The sequence below is a fragment of the Ambystoma mexicanum genome, chromosome 10 (genome assembly GCF_040938575.1).
Source record: "Ambystoma mexicanum isolate Mex_15411 chromosome 10, UKY_AmexF1_1, whole genome shotgun sequence".
NCBI classification, from domain to species: domain Eukaryota; kingdom Metazoa; phylum Chordata; class Amphibia; order Caudata; family Ambystomatidae; genus Ambystoma; species Ambystoma mexicanum.
The window spans coordinates 133,335,483-133,347,741 of NC_090932.1; the positions used below are offsets into that span (position 1 = coordinate 133,335,483).

Genomic DNA, 12,259 nt, shown 5'->3' on the forward strand with positions numbered 1-12,259 from the left:
CGCACAGAGAGTACCTGCAAACAATACATCTCTTGTCAACGCACACACCCTCTGAAAAACGATCTCTGTGTCAACACAATTTTCCAATGTTTCAACTCTCTCCAAACATGGCTTTTTCAACAATGCCTGACCGAGTACTAATTTCAATGGATGCACATACCGACACACAGACCTCAACTCACAGTACTGCGCTACTGTGAAAAGATGTCGGCCCAAATTCTGGCTACCAACACTCTGAATGTGTTTTGGTTGGGCATGGTGATCACATTAATTAGAACTTCTGAGCGGCGGCTGCAGCTACGGGCACCACAGAAGAGAAAGCTGGGAGCGGTGGAGCAGCGAGTGCCAAGGAGGAGAGTGAAGGATGACCAACAAGTTCAGGCTCAAAAAGATGATGACAGTGGGGATCAAGAGCTCAATGAAGAAAACTACACACAGAAAAACGGTGAGAAGGAAATAACTGACAAGGACAAGAACCAGAGCAGCTCACAGGGAAAAGTGGAGCAGTTTTGGAGGTTTTACAGTCACATGGTTTGTCCTAAATGGCCAAAGTGACTCATCTCTTCAAAGAAGGAATATAGCCCATGTGGGAGGATGATGCAAATAAGAATGGTGGTGAAGTGGGAGAATGGGAGAAAAGACTCCCCCCAATCTCCTAGCGCCCCTGGCCTGGAGGATCACGACCCAGACACCTGCTATGAGATGAATTTGTCTATCTGCCAGACGACCAAATACCTTGGTACAAGAACATACGGATGTGCCCACCAGCCTGCCCGCCAGCCTGTCCTGCTCAAGCCGACACCTGCGGCATGGATGAACTCGACTAAGCCCTTCAACAATAAGGACCTACATCGTTAGAGATGCCATGACGACCAAGCCAACTGTCAGAACACCCGTGCAACCATGCACACTGGACACCCGCACACCAATCCATACGAAGAACATACTCAGTGCTATGACGTAGGTGACAGACACACCCACTGACGCGCATCTTTATAATTTTTCACATAGGTTCTCCGAAATGCAGAAACGCAAGACGCACAAAGCACTCGTTTACATGCTTGCTGACGCTTCTCCCGACCCTTGCATCGTGATGAAAATACAACGAAGACATGATACTGCCTACGAAGCAATGTGACACCGCAACTTAAGTGCCGTGATTTACACATCCCCACCTATGAACCAGGCCCAAGTAGGCCGCAAGCAAGAGCCTCCATGAACACTGGACGAGCAAGAGTACAATTGCTGACCCTGCAGAACGAGCCCAGCGAGAACTGATAGCCAAGGGAGCGATGTTGCAACTCGTATGCTACCAGCCGATGCCAAGGTCACACCTGTAAGCAAAGCCAGGCACGCAGAGGCAAATACAACTTTAAATGTGCAGAATTCTGCCTCAGCCACGGTCACGTGACCAAGCCAAACCTGACAGGGTGCTAGACCCATGAGGGAGAAGGCGCCTTGGTCCCACGTTTGGGACACAGGCTGCAACATTGAAATGACCCAATGGACACCTACAGCGATGGGAATGGTCTGCTCTCAGGCATATGAGCAAATCCACGCATTGTCTGCACGAACACATAGTTACATATTGTTGCAAATGGCAGGTACACCGCGAGCTGGGAACAACGATGGTCCCAGGCTGGGAGGCTTGCGAGTGGACCAATCAGAACATGGGGCACTTGTCACTGACGCCACTAACATTAGCCAATCATTAGGGTCTTTGTGTAACAATTTTCAAGTATCTAATAGAAGGGACAACCCAAGTATACCACCTGACTGACCCTTAACCACTAACAACGTCCTCCATACGTATGCTATACTAACCCTACCACTCAAGGAACCAATCCAGATTGGCAATAGGTTTTTTGCTAACTTTCCCAGGTGACGCAAGTAGCGCGTCATACTGAGGCAAAAAGGGGCCTGCGAGCCCCACGAATTTCGAGAGTCTGGGCGGACGCGTACGATCCTAGACCCATCCCTGCCGTTGTTCAATAAACAGCAGAACCACCTTGCTTCTTGTGTGTGTCTCATACTCATTTTTGGGATACTCGGGAGGAGTTGGGGCTTCCCAGCCCGGAGGTCCGCGGAAGGCCCAGCCGACCCCGGGAGAAACTCCCCGACAGTGGCAAGTGGATTATTCGTCTATGAAGGGTCTGGCATCCCCCTGTTGGTAGAACCTGATTCTCACGCTCTTCGGAGAATAGTTCATGGTGGGGAATGTGATTTGAGGGCCTGTTGTATCTATTAGATTTTAGGAGGATACAATATCTATATGGAACAAAACCGCCAGTGACCAGGCAACGACAGCCCAAATCCGTGATACTCTACGAGTCATTAACCTTGCACTGAACACCATTATGGAATACAAGACACACACCAACAGTATCAAGGTCAATTCAAGTTTTTGAAACACAAAACTGGCATTGCGAAAAAACGGCACGGAATGCATCTTTCCTCACTCTAAAAAAAAAAAAAAAAAAAATTGCTCCCATTCAAATAAAAGCCCTTTTATGACAGCCACCTTCAGGGAGCCGCTCCCCACTGCAACACACATGAATCAGAACCGACAGGAGCACTCTACCTGCTCCACAGGGACATTTTGAGAACACTAGTCATAATAGTCCAGTCAGTGACTAAACCCAAAACCTTAAATACATTCGCTAAAAAGATTCTACTGGGACTGGCCCATTTTTGGTGAAAAGGAAGGAGTGAGTTAATTGCGGGAATCCAAATCCCATCTAAATTTCCTAGCAAGAAAGGACTTTACCAGAGAAGGCCTCCTTATTATAGTACACATTTGTTACTCTAATTGAAGTGTGAATCAGATCTCCTGATTTTCGTGTGGAACTTTGAGGTTGCATGACTCTGTTTTTTATTTATTTAGGGTTTCTCAAGGGACGAACAGCAGCGTAATGGCAAGCTGGTGATAGATCTGATGCTCGATGCATTGAGTGAAGACACTGAGGCCTTGATTAGTCAACATCAGCCTAATGGGAACCAGTGATAAATCTGCTGCTCCAAGCATTAAGAATAGGGACCAAAGCATAGAATGTTATGTTTGAGTGCTGTAGTGGAGCCCTTAATAGTAGTTCATGGTATGGGCCATTCTGGTAAAAGGTCACAAGTGGTTTAATGTTCCACATCCACCTTGTCACTAGCCATCCTGAGATTCTCGAGTAAAAGAGCTGGGGGCACCTGCTTAACTGTCATTGCCCCCACACTATGGAATGCCCTACCTCTCCACATCCAAGAACAGGCTTCCTACCTCATCTTCAGAAAACTGTTAAAAACCTGGCTGTTTGACAAATACGACTAACCTGTTTTTAGGGCACCCCTTGATCCCTACCTGTCTCTCTGCAACATTTACTGTCATACTTATGTACCACATTCTTCCTGTTGTCTGTTTCTTAAGTTTACCAGCGCCATGATAATTACGGGTTTGGGCACTGTCAATAAATGCAATAAAAAAATAAATGGACTGGTAGGCTGGGTTAGTGCTATTTAAATCAATCTATATATAGATTGTCAAGTTCTGCAAGGAGGTGGAGAATTTTTCAGGTGGAGAAAAGGTATGTATGTTTGCTTGAGAGCATGATTGGGACATTTTATAAAAGGTTTTAAGATATGTCCTTACTTTGACTAGAGTTAGAGACTTATTAACCTTACGTGCAAAGGACGAGTATGCTCCTCCTTTTTGCATAGACTTGCATAATTGCCTGGCACTTAAGATGATCCAATACAAGAATAATCAGTTTGAGCCAAGTGACACATTCCAGAACTACACCTGTTAGCCATTGCTGAAAGTTCACCTCCAGTTCAGAGCTACATTGGCAAAGCATTGAGAGTATGCCAATTTTACCCAAATGCAAGCCTTTTTCTCCAAGAAATTGTCTTTGTCTTAGAGGGCAGTGCTACTTTATGCACAGGGTAATCAACCCAAAGCATGGGGCTGAACACTTTTGAACTCAAAATCATATTCTGTCCATGTCTCCTCGTCACAACATGACATATCAGTGAAATACAGATTTCTAGAGCTGCAACGGACCTCACAAATTCAGCGGCTTACAGCATTCATTTGCGGGATGAAATATACCGTATTTACCAATATTTATAATGTTATAATTTTATAACATGTCTAAGGATATTGGGCCAGATTCTCAAAAATAAAGCAAATTAAAGGAGCCCGAGAAATTGCTCGTTTTAGTTGCGCTATTTTTTTTAAACCTTGACCTAAGCATTTGAGGAGGGGCTGGACAATGGCACAAAAATGCACTACCCAGCCCCTTTACATACATTAGTGTCTGGAGCACGCTCCAGAAACTAATGTATGACAGGCTCCCGGCAACCATGTGGTTGCTGGGAATGCATTTCACCGACACAGGCCCATACAGATCCGATCTCTGTGAAATGATTGACAAAAAAATAGCCCCCATTTGGGGAATGGGGGGATTGAAACCGTCATTTGGGGGATGCAAATCGTCATTTGGGGATGGAAATGCTAGCGTGACAAACACCATTCAAATCGCGGTTGTCACACTTCAAAAATAAATCATGACAGAAATGGAAAAGAGAAACGTGGGCAGGGGTGTAAACAAATTGTATCTGCATTTTCAAACTAGAGAGATGAGGACCCGAAACTGATAAACCTGTTAGAGATTAGAGGCATTAAATCCAATCAGCAAAGGCAGAACATTATGGCATCAGTAAGTAAATTGCAGCTATAGTTGGCCAATGCATTATAATTAAATTAACAACAGTCACAGGGGGAAGGTTGCATTTTCATTTTTTCAACTGATGTTTCAATGACAGGTAGGTAGCTGAAATTATTGTAAAACAGGAAATATTTTAATTAACTGTGGTTTACATATATCCCATTAAAACCACCAGTAGCACTTTCTCTGTATTGTCCACCATCTTCTCACATCAACACAATGTACAATAGGTATATCTGACTACAAAACCTCTGTTCAAAGCTAATGTTTTATTTGAAGCTAATACAAAAAATGCAAAATTTCTGTCACTTGATTTCAAAGCAAAACAACTAACCAGAGCACACACCGGAATTCAAATATTTAGTTTGTGTCGATTTGAGGTGACATATCTGAACACATTGTTCTCCTGTATAATCTCTAATGTATGTTTTTTTTCTCATCGCTGTTAGTATGGGAATATGCTAGGAAACAGGAATTAGTGTGTTTTCCTGAAGTAGAGACACATTTCCCAAAAATGATGGACTGAAGACTATATGGTGCAGTGAAATTAACTATTGAAATAAGTAATCCTAAATAACTACATAGTAGTGTGAAGTATTTTAAAGTAATGTAAACATAACCTCATTTATTTCCAAGTAATTGTATCTGATAGAAAAATAAACTGTAGTAATGTGTGATTTGTATAGTTTACCTAATTTTAAAATACAACCCTGTTTTCAGAAACTGGATCCCTTCAACAAATAATCAACTATTTTATTTCTGATACCATATGCTGCTATATGGGTTTTTGTACATCTCTTGCACAACTGTTAAGAAACGTTCCAGTGGTATGTGTGGTCCGAGTTAATACACACCACTTGTATCACTCATTTCATTAGTATATCTCCAAGAAGTTCCCTGCAAGTGCCAGTCTTTCCGTCTGTCTCCGCTGCCATTTTATTCACTAGTTACAGCCCCACTTCCCTTCTCTCCTTGTTTATTATATTGCAGAAGCTTGCTGCAGCCTTGTAGCTGCCACAAAGCTCTTTGTGAAATTGCAAACCATAGAAAACAAGCCTTTGAAACAGAATTGACTTACCGTATAAGCACCTAATAAATGCACAATAAATAAAATAAATAAAAATGTAAAATGCTAAATGAAAAATGGTGAACACAGACAAACACACACACAATATATATGTATATGTATAAAATGCTTAGGTATATCTCTGTACTCAGCTGATGCAATTTATCAGTGTTAGGTTGCCCTCTGCTGTCCAAATGGCAAAGTGTACCTTTGTGTGCCCTTCCGTTTCAATAACAGGTTGCCATCTGCTGTGCAAATGGTAACATGTACCTCTGTGTGCCCTTCCAAATCAACAGCACCTATCATTTTAACTAACAGAATGAGCACTGTTCTACGTGCTAACCTTCAACTTCCACTATCACAAACATTCAGAATAATTTCAAGTTACTTATTTTACCCGCCACTTTGCTTCGAACAGTGCACAGTGTTTCGAGTGTCAATGAGCAGTTAACTACTGGCTCAGCTTTCAGTCTCTAAAGAGCAAAATACTGTAGGATGAATGCCTCCTCACAAGCTAAACCTGAAAGAAAGTTATGTAATTATGCTACTGCACAATCTTATGCCATCACTGGGACTCTGCAATGGAACAAGGATGGCAATTATGCGTCTACATAGACACAACACAGAGACCTGTGTAATTGATGGATTAAACTTAGATACTGTTCTCATACAGTGCATACCTCTCATTCCATCTGATACACATATGCCTTTCAAATTCAAAAGAAGACAGTTTCCTATATGTTTAGCCTTTTCAATGATGATTAATACGTCACAGGGACATGCACCCCCTTCAGTGATAATTCCAATATTTAAGAAGGGGGACAGAAGTGACCCTATGGTATACCGACCGATATTGACCTTTAAGATATGCTATAATAATTAATGTATTAGTAAGTAATGCCTTTTTAGCCTCGCTTGTCTACTCACATCATTTATTTTAGGGTCAATGGTCAGTCCTTAAGGCTACCACTGGATGGAGTCTGTTTCTATCTTGTACACGTTCCTGTGTTTTCCTTTTGTTACACCACCACCTTAATTGGTGTGTCACAATACAATTCTAGGAAGTGGTATCCTTTGACTCTATACATACTCATAGGGCAAGAAACCTTGTAACGCCTGTCTCTGATAGTTCCTGTGTTAGCCACTTTAGTTATTTATATTGTGATCCAACTGGTTTGGCAGGAAAGGAAATCGCAGCTATTGTCATAAAGAAAATGAACCTTAGAGGCCCTGAGAATAAGGACCCTATACCTATTGTGTTCTCTATTAAAGAAGTGAATGCTGCAATTCTGCAACAATAGTGCAACAGTTGCCCTGGCCCAGATGAAGTACCTGCTGACTTGTTTAAAGTACAAATCGATCTATGGGCACCGGTGCTGAATGCACGTTTAAATGCTATTAGTAATGCAGATCGTAAACCATAATCTTGGAAGTTATGTTATGTTAATGTATTTATATCACGCACCACAAGGGCTCGGAGGCATATGGGTGCTCTAGTGGAAGGTGGTACACATAACACACAGGACAAGCAACAATAAACAAAAAGAACAGGAATTACTCGTGTCAGGAAAGAGAAACGAGCGGAACAAGTGATCTAAACAGGTAGGGTTTTCACCTCTTCTTAAACATATCTTGTGATTTCATCCCTCTCAGATCGGGCTAGATTGCATTCCAAACGCTGGGCACGGCAGCAAAGAAGGCACTTCTACTGACCAAGGTCAGTTTCCCCCTTGGTACCTCCAGTAAATTGGTGCCATTGGATCTTATGCTCTTAGCACTGGCTTTCTCCTCAGAGTTAACAATCATGCATCCCATTTTCAAAAGGGTGCCAGGGTGTTAGCAGCCTCCTACAGTGCCAATCTCACTGTTCGATTCCCTTTTTAAGATCATTGGGGAAATTGTTCTTGGTAGACTGGAGCAAAGGATATTACACAATAAAATCCTTAAAAAGGTACAGTTGAGGTTCAGGCCAGGAGTTCACACGGTCGATCAGGCACTAAATGTGTTTATTATTGTTGCCAATTCTCTGTATTTGAAACAGGAACTAATGTATCTGGCATTTATGGAACCGAGCACGACCTTTGACAAACTGAACCCAACTAAGCAATGGTCTGTGCTCAGGTCTCTAAATTATCCATCTGAATTAGTACAACTTTTGATTAACCTTGCTCTTAACACAAGGGCCTGTCTAGGGAGAGGAGATCATGGTCACTATGTGGATCATTTTGAAAGCGATACTGGTGTCTAGCAGGGTTGTGTGTTTTCCTTTTACATAAAAGGGCTGTATGAGGCTCTAATCCAGGCAGGAATATATATGTAAAAAATAGGTATCCTAAAAATCCCTACATTGGCCTATGCCGTATGATACAGTGCATTAAGCCTTTCCTCCCCGTGCATTCCAAAGTCTCTTATTAGTATTCATGTAATTCATGAATGATGGCGACCTACAGGTCAACGTGATGAAATCCACATGATTTGCCAAAGTGGACATCGAAAAATTAAGTTGCCAACGATTTATTGCAGGAATAATGTCATCCCACAAGTTAGTGACTTTGATTATTTAGGCATACTCTTTGCAACAAAGCTAACAGGGGTTAGACATATTCAAAAATTGGAATTTTGTTTTAAGCGAGCACTAGATGGAGTTGATTGGTTTAGAAGAATGTTTAAGAGCCAGACAATGAACCTTCTTCTCCAAGTTTATGAGATAAAGCAAAATCAGTTACCAAATATGGTTCTTCACTACGTGGTTTCTCGAATGTATCAGATCTGTCACTGGTAAAAAAACACCTTAATCAAGAAGATGCCGGGATTGCCACGGTTGGTTCCTAATTATGGTCTCCATTTGGAACTGGATGTACAATATTTAAAAATGATAGTACTCTCCAGCTAACATATCATTGGCTTGGTTATTCAATAACCACAAAGCTGAATTAACCCATGCAATGCTGAAGACAATAGTGGCTAGATATGTGTCTGGGCTGTTTTCCCCATATTAAACTGTGCTTGGGAAAAATGAACGGACTATATTTTCACAGCGCGAGACAATCTGAACCTATCTGTGGCAATTCAACTAAGGGCAAGGCTAATAACTTTCAAGAAGCTCGAGAAACCAGACTCATAAAATAATCTCTTCAGGTTTGCTCCAAAAGTATTGGCTATGGGCCAATCATTTTGCAGAATGTAACATTATTACAAAATCATGTTTTCTTTGCCTGCCTTCTTGAGCAGTGACAACACTATGGTCTCTTAACCCATCTGAAATGTATTACCCTTAGTGTTTAGCTCCAAGGGAGGACCTGTTGCATTTCCTGTTCTTCTGTTTCCTTCATGTAGACATTTGTACAAATATGCCGAAGCCCATTCTCAAAGAATTTGGTTTTAGACTCCATCAACAAGCTTTACTGTTTCTGCTGTGGGCAGATTCTCCACGGATTGCATGGTCTTTGTTATCCTATTTTTTAAAAAAGCATTCACCAGAAGAAACCACTCAGGGCAATCCTAAATCATTTTTAAAAAATATGTTTGCATTTGTTTTATTGTATTTTATGATGAAGTGGTTTTTAAGTGGTTTTATGGATATAATTTCTATCCAAAATAAATATAATTGATTGATTGATTGATTGGAGTGTTACATGGGTTCATTGAATCACTTTTTTCCTTTTGCCTGCAACATTTGAATGCCTTTATGCTGTGCCTAGGACAGACTTGTGACAGTGAACCGTGTTCAACAAAATATTTCCAGTGCCCTACTCTGTGCCATCTATTTTACTGAGACAATGTAATTTTGAGTACAATACACTCAATATGGTCTCCTCTCATGGTTTAACACCTGTTCTTTGGCCATCTTAATTTTTTGGCCACCCTCCTGCCTTTTTAGGCCAATAATCTCCTAAGAATGGCATTCACTTTTGCAGAGTCCCGCTCTGGACTGAACTGGTTTAAACTTGGATAGGGAATGGCTGGTCACTCCCAATCAACATTTCTCCCAGGGGATGTTTGTTGCTTGGCATGTGAGGGATACATGGCTGCCCATGAATAGACAGCCCTTGGCTGTTTGAATGGTGCAGATCCTTGCCATGTGAGGGCTGGGGCAACCTCCCAGCCTAGATTTCAGTCACCCACCGGAACCAATAATTTGAAGACGAGGAGACTACAATGAAGACTTTCTGCTGACGAACACCGGGATTGCCCATTTGCCGGGGAACCTCTACTGCCTCTCCTGCATCCATGTAAAACTTTAATCTGTATCTTCCCCCATTGGACTGGTGGGATGTACCAGTCCTGTACCCTGCACCACTGTTCTGCCATCAGTGGATTTTGGAAGTGCCCTGGGACCCTCCTGTGGACTGATCATTCACTGACAAGGCCTCTCTGCTTCAATGAACACTGTTTGACCATGGGGCATTGCAGATCTTCAGTAAGTGGACCAGGACCACCATAGACCACATTTGCTGCTTTCAAACCCAAAGAGAGGCCTGCCTTGAGCCTGTTTTCACCTGTTGCCTCCAATCCCGATCATGCTTTCTCCACCACTCCACTTATGTTATGTGCTGCAGTGGCCATCCTTACTGTGGGAGTCACCTTGGCTGCTGCCCTGGTCATCTAGCCCTTCCTGCTGCAAGTCTGCTGCAACCGTCCCTGAAGTGGAGATGGAAAACGACTGGCTAGCCGGAGCCAAGCCCAACACCAACCCCAGCCACTGCAACATTGGGACCAATGATGAAAGAAAGTTGTCCTAGTGATTCTGAGTACCCCTGGGGGCGTAATTTGGAGAAATCGGACTTGATTTTTCCAAGCGTACGCTAAGCCATTGCTAAACCCTTGCCCCATAGAGATTGTATGGGCATAAAGTCCACTCCATATCACTACACTTTTCTGGCTGTAGGCAGTGGTATTCTAGTTTAGTATTCCCCACTGGGTAACACTTACAGGCCGATTCATGGAATAATTAGCGCGGCGCAAGTGGGCAAAAACGTGCGAATCGCAGTGGAATAGCGAAAATCGCAGTGCAATTGCGAAAATCGCACGAAAAGCAGCGCACGTCGATTCATGGAAGGCCGTGCGCGAGAAAACCAGCGGATGTGCGATAAAAAAGTGCGCGGCGCACGTTGGCGCACAGGCCATCTAACAGCATGCGCCAGGTCACAGCGAAAATCGCACAGGCCACAGCGAAATTCGCACATAGCGCGGCGCACTCAACAAAAGTAGGCGGAACACGGGCGTAACACTCGGAATGGGGAACAACTTGCCAAAACGTGGGCGTCACGGGGGAAGTACAGGGCACAAGTGCGCGGAACGCCCACACGCTCGCCTACAACACGTATTCATGGAATAGAATAGGGCAAAAAAGCGCACGCTCAAACCAGCGCACAGGCACAAACACGACCGCCACAAGAAAGCAGGCGGTAGCGTCTCTGCGGCTGTAAGAAATGTGCGCCAAAAGGTGCGCCAACAAATAGCACCTATATACTGCCATGATGAATGTCCCATACTGTGGCCCTCCAGGAAAAATGACGTGCAAAGGGGTACCCACAAACACGGACACCCGCTGACAAAAAATACTTGTGCGTGTATACCGGGGTGCACGGGAAGTCTCACACGCGATTTGCAGGGTACGTGCATCACAGGGGTTCGCGTGAAGTTAATCACGCGATCGGGCCTGGGGGAGCGGGCTACGTGTATTTCAGGGGTTCGCGTGAAATTTCTCACGCGATCGGGCCTGGGGGAGCGTGCTACGTGTATTTCAGGGGTTCGCGTGAAGTTTCACACGCGATCGGGCCTGGGGGAGCGGGCTACGTGTATTACAGGGGTTCGCGTGAAGTTCCTCACGCGATCGGGCATGGGGGAGCGTGCTACGTGTATTTCAGGGGTTCGCGTGAAGTTTCACACGCGATCGGGCCTGGGGGAGCGGGCTACGTGTATTACAGGGGTTCGCGTGAAGTTCCTCACGCGCTCGGGCCTGGGGGAGCGGGCTACGTGTATTACAGGGGTTCGCGTGAAGTTCCTCACGCGATCGGGCCTGGGGGAGCGGGCTACGTGTATTCCAGGGGTGCGCGGGAAGTTCCACACGCGAATAGCCTGGGCGCGTGTATTTCAGGGGTGCGCGGGAAGTTCCACACGCGAATAGCCTGGGCGCGTGTATTTCAGGGGTGCGCGGGAAGTTCCACACGCGAATAGCCTGGGCGCGTGTATTTCAGGGGTGCGCGGGGAGTTCCACACGCGAATAGCCTGGGCGCGTGTATTTCAGGGGTGCGCGGGGAGTTCCACACGCGAATAGCCTGGGCGCGTGTATTTCAGGGGTGCGCGGGAAGTTCCACACGCGAATAGCCTGGGCGCGTGTATTTCAGGGGTGCGCGGGAAGTTCCACACGCGAATAGCCTGGGCGCGTGTATTTCAGGGGTGCGCGGGAAGTTCCACGCGCGAATAGCCTGGGCGCGTGTATTTCAGGGGTGCGCGGGAAGTTCCACACGCGAATAGC

At 44.5% G+C, this 12,259-nt stretch overlaps 1 pseudogene; it reads left to right on the plus strand.

The window, feature by feature from the left end:
* Positions 1–204: 204 nt before the first annotated feature.
* LOC138492832 (eukaryotic translation initiation factor 4E type 2 pseudogene) lies at positions 205–3,004 on the plus strand (annotated as a pseudogene).
* The last annotated feature ends 9,255 nt before the right edge of the window (positions 3,005–12,259 follow it).